The sequence below is a fragment of the Alligator mississippiensis genome, chromosome 1, assembly GCF_030867095.1.
Source record: "Alligator mississippiensis isolate rAllMis1 chromosome 1, rAllMis1, whole genome shotgun sequence".
Taxonomy (NCBI): domain Eukaryota; kingdom Metazoa; phylum Chordata; order Crocodylia; family Alligatoridae; genus Alligator; species Alligator mississippiensis.
In genome coordinates this window covers 316,438,553-316,452,980 of record NC_081824.1, presented here as the reverse complement: position 1 = coordinate 316,452,980, position 14,428 = coordinate 316,438,553, and the positions used below count along the sequence as shown (strand labels likewise).

The following is a 14,428-nucleotide window of genomic DNA, read 5'->3' as shown; positions in this document are numbered from 1 at the left end:
CATTACTATGAAACATAGTTAACTATGTTAGTCTGAACTCAAGTAAAAGGCAGAGTAGATTTGCACCTATAGACTAACCCAAGTAGATAGACCTAGATAGATATATCTATTTTTGTTAGTTTATAAGGTACAATTCTACTTCACCCCACCTATTACTGCAAATATCAGCAGTTACCATTAACTGCTGGAGTGGCAGAAGTGTGCGAGGTAGACCTTAAGGTTCCAAGCCTGGTGACAAAACACATCGGCATCCATGGCAATTCTGGGTTTTTTGCCATTTGAATATTTAAAAACCTAGGAAATCCACAAGCATATCTTTATTTAAAGAACATAGGTAAAGTTGAAAAGTTGAGTCTGGATACTGCTGTCCCTGCAACCTTAATATTCTCCAAACTTGTGCATATGGATTAAGATACAATCTTTTCATATGGACACACTGTTTCTTTCCACAGGTCCCCTACCTTATTTGATGCTAGTCATTATTTTGGTTTTTCCTCAATTTTCAGTTTGTGGCCCCTTACTAAAGTAAGGAGGGGGGGAGCGGGGGAAGGAGTGCTCTCATTATTGACTGTGTAGCTGGCCATCATCCTTCCCCGAGATCTCTTCCAATCCCAGTGCTCTGGGGGAGGGATGGAAAAGTTCCAATTTATGGAACTGTTCATAAATTGCAGAAACAATTGGTGACATCAGAAACAATTGGTGACAGACAGAGGGGACAAGGCTGAACTCCTCAACGAGTTCTTTGCCTCAGTGTTCCTAAGTGAGGGGCACGACAAGTCTCTCACTGGGGTTGTAGAGAGACAGCAGCAAGGTGCCAGACTTCCATACGTAGATCCTGAGGTGGTGCAGAGTCACTTGGAAGAACTGGATGCCTTTAAGTCGGCAGGCCCGGATGAGCTCCATCCGAGGGTGCTGAAGGCACTGGCCGACATCATTGCAGAGCCATTGGCGGCAATATTTGAACACTCGTGGCGCACGGGCCAAGTCCCAGAGGACTGGAAAAGGGCTAACGTGGTCCCCATTTTCAAAAAGGGGAGGAAGGAGGACCCGGGCAACTATAGGCCAGTCAGTCTCACCTCCATCCTTGGTAAAGTCTTTGAAAAAATTATCAAGGCTCACATTTGTGAGAGCCCGGCAGGGCAAATTATGCTGAGGGGAAACCAGCACGGGTTTGTGGTGGGCAGATCGTGCCTGACCAATCTAGTCTCTTTCTATGACCAGGTTACAAAACGCCTGGACACAGGAAGAGGGGTGGATGTCGTATACTTAGACTTCAGGAAGGCCTTTGATACGGTATCCCACCCCATACTGGTGAACAAGTTAAGAAGCTGTGATGTGGATGACTACACAGTCTGGTGGGTGGCGAATTGGCTAGAGGGTCGCACCCAAAGAGTCATGGTGGATGGGTCGGTCTCGACCTAGAAGGGTGTGGGCAGTGGGGTCCTGCAGGGCTCGGTCCTTGGACCGATACTCTTTAATGTCTTCATCAGTGACTTGGACGAGGGAGTCAAATGTACTCTGTCCAAGTTTGCAGATGACACAAAGCTATGAGGAGAAGTGGACACGCCAGAGGGCAGGGAACAGCTGCAGGCAGACCTGGACAGGTTGGACAAGTGAGCAGAAAACAACAGGATGCAGTTCAACAAGGAGAAATACAAAGTGCTGCACCTAGGGAGGAAAAATGTCCAGCACACCTACAGCCTAGGGAATGACCTGCTGGGTGGCACGGAAGTGGAAAGGGATCTTGGAGTCCTAGTGGACTCCAAGATGAACATGAGCCGGCAGTGTGACGAAGCCATCAGAAAAGCCAATGGCACTTTATCGTGCATCAGCAGATGCATGACGAATAGGTCCAAGGAGGTGATACTTCCCCTCTATCGGGCGCTGGTCAGACCGCAGTTGGAGTACTGCGTGCAATTCTGGGCGCCACACTTCAAGAAGGATGCGGATAACCTGGAGAGGGTCCAGAGAAGGGCAACTCGTATGGTCAATGGCCTGCAGACCAAGCCCTACGAGGAGAGACTAGAGAAACTGGACCTTTTCAGCCTCCGCAAGAGAAGGTTGAGAGGCAAACTTGTGGCTGCCTATAAGTTCATCACGGGGGCACAGAAGGGAATTGGTGAGTATTTATTCACCAAGGCGCCCCCAGGGGTTACAAGAAATAATGGCCACAAGATAGCAGAGAGCAGATTTAGATTGGACATTAGGAAGAACTTCTTCACAGTTCGAGTGGCCAAGGTCTGGAACGGGCTCCCAAGGGAGGTGGTGCTCTCCCCTACCCTGGGGGTCTTCAAGAGGAGGTTAGATGAGTATCTAGCTGGGGTCATCTAGACCCAGCACTCTTTCCTGCTTATGCAGGGGGTCGGACTCGATGATCTATTGAGGTCCCTTCCGACCCTAACATCTATGAATCTATGAAATTTATGGATACTCCCTGAAAAATCAAGCCTAAATATGCCTGTCCATAAAATCTGTTGGAAAACTATCATCCATAAAAGCAGAAATCTACCAGAGCATCAATCAAGCTCTGTGGTCAGAAAGGAACTGGAGGCAGTGTTGAAGCACAGAGACAGCATAGCAAGGCCACTCAGTGTCTGAGCAGGAGCACAAAATCCTGAAGGGACCTCTTCTTCTGGGCTTTGTGGCTCACGGGGCTCCCTGTAGCTCCCTGCCATACTCTTGCCCAAAAAGCCACATGCTCTTGCTGCTGCTCCTTTGTCTTTACCTGCAACACCACTAATGTCATAGGTAGGCAGACTATAGTCCTTCACTGAGGGTCCATGCCAGGATGGGAGACCAGAGCCAGGGGGGTAAGGCTGGATGGGGGGACTGGTGGGGGCAATGTGGTGCGTAGCCAGGTGTGTCAGTGTTTGGGATGAGTTGTGAATCCATGGGGTGGGGGCAGTCGGGTGTAAAAGAGTTCTCAATCAGGATGCTGTGAGCTCCTTCCAGAGGTGCTGCGCCACATGGGTGCCACTGTGGCCAAGTTTAAATGTCCCACACAAGTTTAAATGCCTCCCTGTGGAGGCAGATCAGGAAGCAGCAGTGGCTGTGCAGTGCAAGCTATTGTCACAACCCTTCTTGATCCAACCCCACATGTTGCGGGGCAAGCAAGGGGGGATTGTACTGCATCCCTCTGTTTCCAGGAGGAGCATGTGGGGTCAGACTAGAAACAGCTCTAATCACAACTATTTACACTGCCAGTGGGCAGCATCTTCTCTCTTTGCAGCAGCCACTACAAGTTGGTTAACCCTTTCTCCATCCAATTAAGGCTTTTACAGCCTCAATCTACATACGGTTCAGTGGCAGCAGATAAGACTCTGCCTACCTCCCTGCCTGCCCCTCCACTTCTCCTACACACAGCACTGCCCATTTGCTTCTCTCTCACCCATTCCCCTTTCCCTACTCAAGGCACAGAAAGAACTGGTTAGGCATCTGGGATGCTGGGTTACTCCTTGGTTTAGCAATAGGGATGCTTCTTTTCAAGTGGTATCAGCCCTACCAACAGGTTTTATTATATTCCTTTTATTTTACCTGCATCTGTGACAACAAATGGATGCAGGACAAAGTCCTAAAAACATTGCATTCTTGTCAAATGCTTACTGTATTAGGCCAGTGGTTCTCAACTAGGGTGCCACAAAATTCAGAAAAGGTATGGAGTGGTGCCTGAATCCTGAAAAGTTTGAGAACTTCTGGAATAAAACCATTGCTGCTGTCACATAGGGCTGCCAACACAGAACTTTTTTTTTTTTTTTTTTTTTTTTTTTTTTTTTTTACTGACAGTAAAAATATGTAACAAAGTTTCTCTGTCAATAAAATGTTTGCAAATTGTCAGTAAAAAAATTCTTGGGTTGGCAGCGCTATGTGACAGCAGCAATGGTTGTGTAATTAAAGATGTACAATATTATATATTATTCACCATTGTTTAATATATGGCCTATATAAGACATGATTAATTTGTAAGCTTTTCATATTTTACTGACTTACTGTGAATTTTCATTCTGCTGAAGTTATAGGGATCCATGATGCTTCTTCCTGAAAAATTAAACACAGGATCTTTATAATGAATCAAAGCATAAGGCAGATGAACAAAATTCTGAACTCTATCTAGTGATCTTGGCTACTCATCTTTTATATCTTGTCTGAGACTGAAGAGGGGAGACCCCACATCAGATAGAAGAATTTCAGAACCACTGAACCAGAAAGGATGGTAAATAACATTGGTAGCACATTTGTGTTTATTGTTCAGAATTAATAGGCAAGGAGCCAGCCAACAAACCCATTGTCTGCTACAAATGCTGGGAAACCAAGGAAGGGAGGAAGCCCAGCAACAAAATATTCTTAATTATATATTGTTGCTAATTCAAAAGAAATAGAGATATCTAAAATGATTAGTTAAGGGGAAAAATGATACTTCTCAGCACACAAAGGGAACCAAGCAAAATAAGTCAGACTATCAGACTTCAGTGACCCATCTAGCATGAAGCATGAAATACAGCTTGCTCCAGAGATTTTGTGCATAGGAAAAATGGTGGTATCCTTAATATCGAGGAAATGCCCACGAGGAACCACATAAGCTAACTGTTTAAATATTTCTATTAGCCTACAAGATTCTCCCTAGTGCCATATTGGTCACCCCCCGCCCCCGAAGTGTGATGTTGAGGATGAGAAGCTAGGATCCATGGCTAACAAGGAGACAGGACCTTTGTCTTTTGTCTTGTGCTTTATCCCTTGAATAGCGATTATGAAAGATTTCAGTGGTACCTCTGCCTCTCAGTCCTTTCTACAACAAATTGTAGTAGGGAAGGATTAGTTTCATATAAATCAGAAAAATGTAACCCAAGGAAAATTTCTGACAAACAAATTGCATTTTATACATGATCAGTCAGCTACCTTTTCCATAGAATAGAAAACAACATTTGGTACATGTTTACTGTAATACCAGCTATCATTCAACTACTAATATTTGGCTTTCCTTCATTCAAAGAACGTGTCTGATATTTCATTCTATACAATACATGCAAAAAACGCACTTTTTTCCAGTTTTTGCAGCCTATCACATGTTTTTTTCAGTGGGTTCTTTGTTTCTATTCGAGATCACCAAAAATACTTGGTGAGATCAACAAAATGGCAGGAACCCCTCAAGTTCTACAGAAACTTAGAAGTCTGGGAATAACCAAGTACCTCATGCAGAAGCTGTCATAAAGTTAGGTGCGTCCTTCTCTTCCTTGTTATTTTTTTTTTTACTTAATCTAAAGGGCAAGATGGTAGTTTTTATGAAAGTAGATATCTTAGTGGAGTATCAGGGGGTTGAGCAGGGTGAAATAGAACTGTTGTTAGGCACCAAAGCCCATTTACAGAGCTAAGATGAATGGAATCTAACTCCAAGTCTTGTCTTTCATGTTTCCACAGCAAAGACTATTACTGTACTACGAATGACAACAGAACAATTGCTTTGCTATATGCAAAGGTTATGGAAGACTAACTTTGGTAATTATATACAATGTGTTGAAAAATTAGGTGCCTGACAATTATGAAATAGAAAAATGTATGCCTTATTCCATGAAAGCTAACTCCAGGGAGCGTGTGTGTGTTCAGCTGGGTGATATATACGTTTATTGTTTCCTCTCCATAGATTTGGAAAATTGTATCTGTAAGTTATGAGGTCTTTGTTTTATTGGCCTTTGCAAAATATTTATGATTTTAGCATGGTAGCTAGAACATACACCCTTGCCATAAATTTCCAGGATGAATGCACACATGGCATTAGCTCATCTTAAAAAAAAACTTATTTCTGCTCCTACTTAGACAGAGGGGTGCCATTTTCCATCACTGAATGCTATTTACACTTCATCTGACTACTAATGAGCTTCTGCCACTTTGATTTTAATGCATAGAAGAGTCAAGTAATACATACGTGCTGCTATTTCGTGATGCCAACTCGTATATCTTTACATTTCTCCACAAAGTCAACTATTCAAAAAGTAACAGTGGCTATGTGACGTATTCAGCAAAGAGCAGCCTTCTGTGGCACAATAAAACAATTTGTGATGACTCACCGTCTGACAAAGCAGTGGCAACTGTTTTCAGATCATCATGAAAATGTGATTTGACTGCCCCTTTTTACTGAGTGTACAAATGACCCAAGAATTACAGACTCTCAAGTTTATGTTAGATAAATTGATAGAAGTGTGATTGGAAAGAAGCCAGGAGGGGACCCAGGAAAAGGTGATGTAACACTTGCTGACATGCTTACAATCCACTCAGCAGCCCAAGACTCCCCTTGCCTCTAAGAGCACAGAAACAGACAGTATTCAACCATGCCCTTTAAGCAGTGTGCCTGTGGAGATAGTGCATGACTCATAGAGCGCCGTGTTCTCAACTGAGACAGCAGCATCTGAGTCAGCAGCAAGCAGTCAAACGTCTGCAGGCAGAAGTGTAAAAGGGCAAGGTAGTCTAGTGTCTGATAACTTCAAGTGAAAGAGGAGCTGGTAATGAGTCCAACTCACCAACCTGGTAGGATGGCTTGGCTGGGGATCCTAAAAGAGATGTTTCTATTGCTACAACAAAGTGCTGCACCTGCTAGTATAATTTGAAGAGCACTTTTTTGGCGCAAGAGCATGCTGGTCTCTGCAAAAAGAAAGCTTGTATCATGGTAAAAGTCTCAGGAGTGGCATATGGAGAGTCTCTTACAAATTCTGTAAGTGATGAATAGCAGTTAAACAACAAAAATATAATGTCTAAGCAATTTGCCATTAGAGAGTTATCCTGGTGAAGGCTCCATAGGATGTGTCCAATCAGTCACAATCCAAAAGTCTCAGAGAAGGTCATGACAGCTGACTGCTGGTAGCAGTCAGCCTTTTTTTGCATTGTCCAAACATAGAAATCTCTCCCCCCCCAAAAAAAAAGATTACAGAAGGGAAAATGCAGCCAAACAATAAAGACACTAAAATTACATTTAGATATTGATGCAAAGTTTTAGATTCTTCTTCATTTTATTGAATACTGAAGGAGAACAGAGGAGAATACATTTTTGCAGGTATATTTCTCAGTTATAGAAACTATGCACAATTTTGTAAACTATATAGTATATTATTTGTACCATAATGGGTTTGGACATATCAGATAGCCCCAAAGGGAGTAGTCCAAGAAAAGTTCAGCGCTAAAGGGTATTAAGCTATATAGTTGTATATGAGCATATGCTGCAAGTCTGTATAAAAAGAGAGGAAATTCATTGATAGTGCCTTTCATTGATAGTGCCATTGAACAGCATATATGTTACAATCAGTGCATCAATAAATAGAGAAAATATTTGGTAACTTTATCTAAAATTTGAAGAAGCCCAATTCATATGTTGCCACAAAGTCTTCCACGCATGACATCATCATAGCAAAACTCCACAGATTTCTTCATTAATAAACATAGAGAAAACAGTGATAGATGGCTAAGTAGAGTGAAAGATGGAATCAAAGAATGAGAGAAGGAAAGAGAGAAAGGAGAATTTGTTGGTACCTGTCTCCACTGGCCGTAAGCAGCAGCAACTCTCGTAATTAATCCTAATCAATTCTCAGACTTCCCCAGTTCTGCCTCAATTCATTTCTGAATTGCGGCATCCCCAGTGAATCAAGTCTCACTCACTCCCTACCTCATCCCACCTCAACCAATTTAGTTGTTGGCTCTCTTTCTTCCAACTTATTTCTCTTGTGTCAACCTGTTCCCACTCACTGGTTTCACTGTACATCTGACCCTATCCTCATCATTTCATGATCCAAATCCATTACCCTCAACATTTCACTCCCTCTGCCCAACCCAGCATTTATACTAAAAGTCTATCAGCACTTAATTTCTAACCCACCATCTCATCATTTAATTACTAAACATTCACACAGCCACCTCCAGCATTTAAATAATAACAACCCAACCTACCCAAACACCTCTCACCCTTTCACACATCTTTCCTAAGCAGGTGCCAAGATGTTTACCCCATCTTGCAGAGACTGAGGGGATGACAGAAAATACCAGACTAGTAGCCTTTTTTCTCCCATTCTCAGGGCTGAGTAGGGGAAGAGTCAAGGATAGTACTTCTCCCTTGCACCCATAACTGAATGGAGCCTATTCTGCTCGTGGTCTTCTCTTCTCCTTCCCCAGGTTAGGGTTAGAGGGTTCCACAAGTCAAAGCAGAAGTTGCAAAGCTGGCAGGGGAAGTCACTCCACAGTTTGCTACAGCACAGAAAAGCCCCTCTGCAGGGACGCATGGAGAGGTAACTAACTATTGTGTGTAACGAAGCACCTGTTTATCTGTTACCTTGTGCACCCATTCCGATTGGATACCCTTCCCCAACAAAATGGGGTGAATGGTGATGGACAGCCAATTGGAGACGATTCTCTGAGCAGATTCAAAGTAAGCCTCGTAAACCTGCAGCCTAGCAGACAAACTAGCATGGCTAGCAATTCTGTCCATTAGGATTTGTATTTATCTGTTCAAGTATTTTAACCTCTGCACATATTATGTGTTATATTATGGATCCCTCGTTCCTGGCCTGGCAACAGATTCAGCCTTCTGCAAGGAAAGCTAAAGCCACTGACACATTAAGGTGATGTCCTTGTGGATTCCAAAGGAGCCCCATGTAGTCCTGCTTGTCAAAAAGATGTCAGGGAGCTGAAGAGAAGGAAAAATAAAAACAAAATGTGGTAGCAGAAATATGAACTTCTGGATTCAACTTCAGGGAATCTCTGAAAAAGAAAGTAAGCCAAAGCTTCAGTTCTCCACTGCATACAGGTGCATGGTGCATTTGCATGCCCCTTTGATTCGTGGTCCACTCACAGCTTAAAACCAACCGTCTGGCAGTGGCAGCAGCATTTCTAGTCAGGCAGTGTTGAGGGAGTCACTTGACTTCATGGGTCATTATAATCTACCTAATCTCTTCCAAACTGTTTATTCCACAGTTGTTAATCCTTTTTTTCTTTTTAATAGTCTTGATGTTCCACCAGTCAAGCTAACCTGTCTTCTGCAATTCTGTTGACTGTTACCTGCCCCTGGTAATGAAGCTCCCATTTCCCAGGCCTGCAAATTGTTTTTAACTAATTCCAATTAAGTTATATTTGTTTTTTCTTCAATCTTAAACTCAATAATACAGCCCTAGGTCCCTAGCATATTAGTAAAACTTCTAGCTTATTTTTCACTGGAGAAAAATATGTATTGTTATGTATGCAACAATGCCCCTCACCATCTGCACCCCCCCCCCTTTAAAAATTCTAGATCCACCCATTTTTATATCTCTGTTTGCAACAACTAAGAGTTGCCCTCAGTTACTCTGAGGGGCAACACAAGCAACCCTCTTTATCTATATTACCTTGCTCTGCATATGTGAAGCACAGGAGGAGAAACAAGTGGCCTGATCCCTAGGAAGACTCAACTGAAGATGAACAGGGAATTCAAGTGGAGACCTTTTGGCCATCATGCCCTCCATTTGTCTCTCTTTCTGTGCTGACTCTTATTGTGGGTAGTAGAGACAGAAAGTAGGATGCAAAAAGGCCACTTCTTTCCTGCATTCCCATCTGTTTAGCGTGAGTAAATATTAAACACATTTGAGAGGGGGAGTATGTTAGGGTGAAGCTCAGACTTGAAATTTGACATGCAGGAGTATTTTTAACTGAACTGCCAAAGAGGGTTGAGCCGGGGGTGGATAAAATTAATAGCAATCTGAGCAGCATCTGAATGGCACTGACAACTAGAAAATTCAGAGTATGTGCTGCAACATTACTTTACGTTACTCTGTTATATATCAAACAGAATTGGAGGAGGGGGTACAGAGAGAATCTCCTGCCATTCAGAGAGTCTTTAGACTTCTGAACACCACAGGGGGTGTAAAGCTGAAAAATGGAAATCTAGCTTTAAGTCTGAATATCCTGACTCTTGTTGGCTTTTTAGATCTTTAACTTTACTTGATCAGAGAGAGCTATTTCACAGTTTCTCAGTGCCATTACTCTACTGTGTATAACCCAAGTCTATCAGTAGTAATGCATCTTGCTTGTCCACAAAACAGGATAGCTGACAAAAGCTAAGTGAATTTTATTCCATGAGACACTGTCCAGATACTAAGTTCTGCACAGGTCTTCTATCCTCCTTCAACCATCTTCAAAAGAAAACTTATTTGTTTCCCCCCCAGCCACTGCCCCTCAGCAAGTATCATCACTATGTCAGTCATGTAAACCACATAAAAAGCAAGAAAGGAAAATGTTTCATACCCATGTGGGCTCTCTTGTGCCTTGAAGGCACTGCTGCACTTAGGAGGTTACATAAAAAGCATAATGTCTGCCACGACCATCAGAACCATGTGGGAAGTAAAACTAGCTTGTCACCTCCAAAAAGTGATACCACCTTAGCAAAGACATATGGGTCAGGCCTTTAAGTTATTGCTGATTAACAGTAGGTTCAAAGAGATCAGTTTCAAACTTGTAACAAAACCAACCCCATCTATATCATTTAAATCTATGGCTCTTGGCACACATTACAGTTATTGTGTGATTAATGCGTTAATCACACCATAAATAGCGACAGTGCTATATATTCAGCAGAACTATGACACCACAAAGTGGCAAACCAGCCACAAAGTTATTCCAAAAAATATATATAATAATAATAGGCAACGTCTTTGTGTTTAGTTCATATACCACTAGCAATTGAACCCGTAGCACCCCATCAACTGACTGTCAGCATCAACATAGGGACAGAGGCCAGCATCAGGAACAGGGCATCCCTGGTCCCAATGCCAAAAAAAAAACAGCTGCAAGGAGAGAGGGCTGCAAGATTCCCCAGGTCTTAAACCTGCAGTGGGAGCTCTGGGTCCAGAACAGATTCACACTTTGCCCGATGTGCAGGATTAGGCTGGGAGCAGTTCAACAGTGGCACCATTGGGAGAAAAGGAATTTTATGCCCCATCCCAAACATCATACCTCCTGACACGCCAGATGGCATGACAGGAGAAGCAATGTTTGCGATGCAGCATAAAATTCCTTTGATCCCAATTATGCAATCATTTTAATATCTGTAAGTGGCCTATGCCTCATTCATAAGAGAAGTTGCAGAAAAATTATTGCAGTAGAAACCCTAACTTTGAATTTTCTAACTTCTGTATTTAAATATTATCTATAACTTTAAGGCAAAGTCATTCTTGCACTGAATTTTCCAAGGGCTTTGTTTGTTCGCTTTCTTTCAAAGTACTTGTTTACAGAATTCTCTACAACAGATAACATATTTTTATTTCAACTCAAGACTAAAATGGACTAAATAGAAAATGTTAGCCTGTTTGATCATGCTATTGACATTTAAACATAGCATCTAATAATTTCTCAGTCAGGTAAACAACAAAACATGAGAAAACTTCATTTTTTGTTGCCTACATCTGTTATGCCAGTCAGCTCTTGGAGCTAGCTTTGACATCCTCTTCTTCATAGTCTTCAGAAGCTGGAGACATGGTGAATAAAGAGGCTAAAGTCTACAGCAGATCAGAAATTCAGAATGCCAATGTGTTTAGTCCAAAATGTTTCCTCTAAAACATCTTGGACTTGACAAACTTTCACCAAGTCCAAGGCATATTCCCACAAAACCCACCATGGATTTCCGATGGACTGCTCTGAGACAAACCAGTGGGTGGACTACCCCAGTATGGAAGAACAAATGGTTGAAGGGTCTGCATCTGAAGCAGTCAGCTATCCAAAAGCTCTCAGACTTCCTACAGTGCACAAGGGATCAGAAAGCCCTAGATATGACCAGAGCTACATCCATCGTGATGCAAAGCAAGCGAAACTGACAAGCGTGTCAATTTTACTAGGCAGCTACAGAGTCTAGGAAGCCAATTCCATTTTGGAAATACTGCATAGCCTCAGAACTTCTTTTACACAAGGAAATTTAAGATATTTTATTTAGATGCAATTCAAACCAGGTCCTGTTTTTTGGTTCATATGGGTTTTTTTAATGGCTGTGAGCCAGAAACTCTGCTTTTCACTCAGCCCTGCTATATTCCCCTCATCCAGTGACTTCCTATTGACTATCTAGGACTGACATCTTCAGAAAGGCTGCAACCTACCTTCCAAGCTCTCACTCTTCCAGCTGAGCAATTTCTTTCACTTCCACACCATAGTCTCCCGCACAACCAAGAAGAACCTTCATAGTCTGGATACCTTCCCTACGTCTTCTTCACATTTGAGGAATATTCCTATTCCTGATAGTTTTACACTTACATGCTAATATGGGTCACACTAGATCCACGCTACCAGAGAATCGTCCTAGGCACTATGACCTCAAAAACCACAGTTACAGTGTGATCTAAGAAAAGAAAATACAGTCCTGAAATTTAATATATAGACATTTATTATGCCCTAGACATGAAATCCCTTTTCTAGGGAAATTCTCTAGGCCCATAAAAGGGTACCGTATATACCCTTTTTTTTACTTTTCCATTGTTTGCCCTGATCTACCCAGTCCTCTCTCAGAAGGTAGGTTCTCAGACTCACATGGAGGCCTCTAGGGAAGGCAACAGAAGAGATGTCACAGAGAGAGACAAGCCACTTTCCTCACAGGGCAGATCTCTAAGCCACAGTCTGGGCCAGAATGTAGTCTGTTACTTTAAAATGTAGAGTGAATTTTAAAAATCAGCACCAAGGATGCCACAAAGAATAATTAATGTGAGGTTGGACAATTAAAAAAATCCATCTTGGAAATATTTAAGCTGTTGGGACGACTCAGCAGAAACAAATCAGTGTCCAGCATAGGAGAATCTTTAGAACCATAAATCAAAGGGTAGTAGCACAGGCAGAGAAAGGAAAAAACAGGAAAATCATTAGCCTGCTGATCAAACCAGTCTTCAAACCCCAAGTACACCATACTGCTCCACCCCCCACATATTCACCCCACTTTGCTTTACCTGCAACCTTATTTACATAGTCCTTCTCTATATTACTTGTGCAAGAGCTGGGGAAAATGGAATTGGAGATAGACCCCTGCATACCAGGAGACCAGCACAGGCCACCCTTCACCATGAATGCTATTGATAAATAAAGTGCTCTTTGAATATATCTCTTTCATTTTTATCCCAGAATTAAGATCCTTAATAAAATGCCAATTACCCAAAGAAGCCTTCTCCATATTGCTAAACAAATCAAGTCATGCAGCTTATTTAGTGTTTCACATCTTTCTTTTCCTCACATTTCCAGAACTAAGACAGACAGGGCTTCATTCCCCTCTCTCAACAATTTAGTGCCCTTCACTTTAACTTGGGACTATACTGACTGAAGTTGTTACACTGTGTAGGGGATGTACCAGGCTCACAGTTCTGTTTTCTCCTTTAAAAAAACAAACAAAAAAACAAGTTTTGTTTAGATCAGACCAGCTCCTTCACATTCATCAAAATTATACAGTAAGTTTCTAGTTCATAACTAATATATTTCATTGTGATGGCAAAATCTGTACTCTTGGGACAAAAGAAACCCATAAACTGCAAACAGCCTATTCTGTCCAGAATGATTTTTCAGCTCCTGGGTCTTCAGTAGAATTAGCAGAGTACCCACTCCAGGATTAAAATCAATGGTAAGGACAGAAGAAATAAAGCAAAAACTATACTGAAGATTTTTCTACTTACCCCTGAAAAGAGTAGAATGCTCAACTTTAAAATACCTAGTTTCTCTTGGAACATAAGTTAACCTTACTACCTGATACGCAACCAAGTTTGATTTTCTTTCATTGCAAAAAAGATAATAATGCACAGCCTATAATTGTGATTATAAAATATCACTTTAAAAACTATGCATTTATTACAATAAACCAGTCAGATATTATGTGGGCTTCCTTTCTAGTATCTGAAACTCAAGGAGGCAGCTCTTGATTTCATTTTGTTTCTTAAAATGAAACCCAGCTTCTTCTCCTCTCAAGCTGTTGTTTAAGCCAGGCGCTTGCTACAAATAAATCTGAACTGATAAGAAAGTAAGTAGCCTAAGGAAGAAGAGGTAGAGGATGTGGCAGGATGTAGGGCAATGCATTTGCACTCTACAAAATTACACAACAGTAAATCTACCCAGAAGCTGAATTCAAAAGAGCATCTATTACCTGTTCCAAAAAAGGATTTAAGCCCCAAGGGCTCAGTTCTCCAGTCTTTTACCCATGTGAATTGACTTCTCATGATTTCAATGCAGGCAGGATCAGGCCCATAGTCTGCACCTGTCAATGCATAAGCCTCATTACACAGAATAGGATCCAAATAGGCATCTCAATTAATCACTCTCATGTATTAGTAAGTAATTCATTAATTCAATTAATTGCTCCAGGCTATGGCATAATCAGTCATGTCAGAGATTATAAAAAAATCACAAACCAAAGTGTTAAACACAGACCCATCCTTGCTGATTCATCATCTGTAGTAAGAATTCAAGG

The 14,428-nt window shown here is 41.8% G+C and overlaps 1 long non-coding RNA gene across 1 annotated transcript in view; it reads right to left on the bottom strand.

Moving 5' to 3' along the window:
- LOC132250162 (uncharacterized) overlaps positions 1–14,210 on the bottom strand; it is a 34,988-nt gene extending 20,778 nt beyond the window's left edge. The window contains exons 1-2 of the long non-coding RNA XR_009461777.1: positions 14,105–14,210; positions 3,988–4,035 (exon numbers count right to left, since the gene is read on the bottom strand). This is a non-coding gene — a long non-coding RNA (uncharacterized LOC132250162). The remainder of the gene's footprint in view (positions 1–3,987; positions 4,036–14,104) is intronic.
- Positions 14,211–14,428: the final 218 nt, after the last annotated feature.